The sequence below is a fragment of the Colobus angolensis genome, unplaced genomic scaffold (assembly GCF_000951035.1).
Source record: "Colobus angolensis palliatus isolate OR3802 unplaced genomic scaffold, Cang.pa_1.0 Scaffold65, whole genome shotgun sequence".
Taxonomy (NCBI): domain Eukaryota; kingdom Metazoa; phylum Chordata; class Mammalia; order Primates; family Cercopithecidae; genus Colobus; species Colobus angolensis.
Window position 1 is genome coordinate 2334040 of NW_012120154.1, and position 740 is coordinate 2334779.

Genomic DNA, 740 nt, shown 5'->3' on the forward strand with positions numbered 1-740 from the left:
CGGTACGTGGATGGGAGCAGCTTCACCAACCCCTGCAAAGTGACTCTGAAGAAGATGACAAGCCCTGCTTCTGTCACACCCGGAAGCCAAAGCATGAGGAAACTCATTGCGGGACTCATTTTCCTTAAAATTTGGACTTTTGCAGTAAGGACTTCAACGGACCTTCCTCAGACTGAGGACTGTTCGCAGTGTACACATCAAGTCACTGAGATAGGACAAAAGTTGCTATGGTCCTGTTATTTTATGGTAGGCCCTGCTTGCTCAATCAATCATGACCCTCTCACATGCAGCCCCTTAGAGTTGTGAGCCCTTAAAAGGGACAGGAATTGCTCACTCAGGAGGCTCGGCTCTCGAGACAGGAGTCTTGCCAATGCCCCTGGCCGAATAAACTCCTTCCTTCTTTAACTTGGTGTCTGAGGAGGAGTTTTGTCTGTGGCTCATCCTGTTACAGTATGTCAAAAGGTCCTGTCAGGCCTCTGAGCCAAAGCTAAGCCGTCATGTCCCCTGTGACCTGCACATCCACATCCACTGCCTTAACTGATGACATTCCACCACAAAAGAAGTGAAAAATGGCCTGTTCCTGCCTTAACTGATGACATTACCTTGTGAAATTCGTTTTCCTGGCTCATCCTGGCTCAAAAGCTCCCCCACTGAGCACCTTGTGACCCCCACCCCTGCCCGCCAGAGAACAACCCCCTTTGACTGTCATTTTCCTTTACCTACCCAAATCCTATAAAACG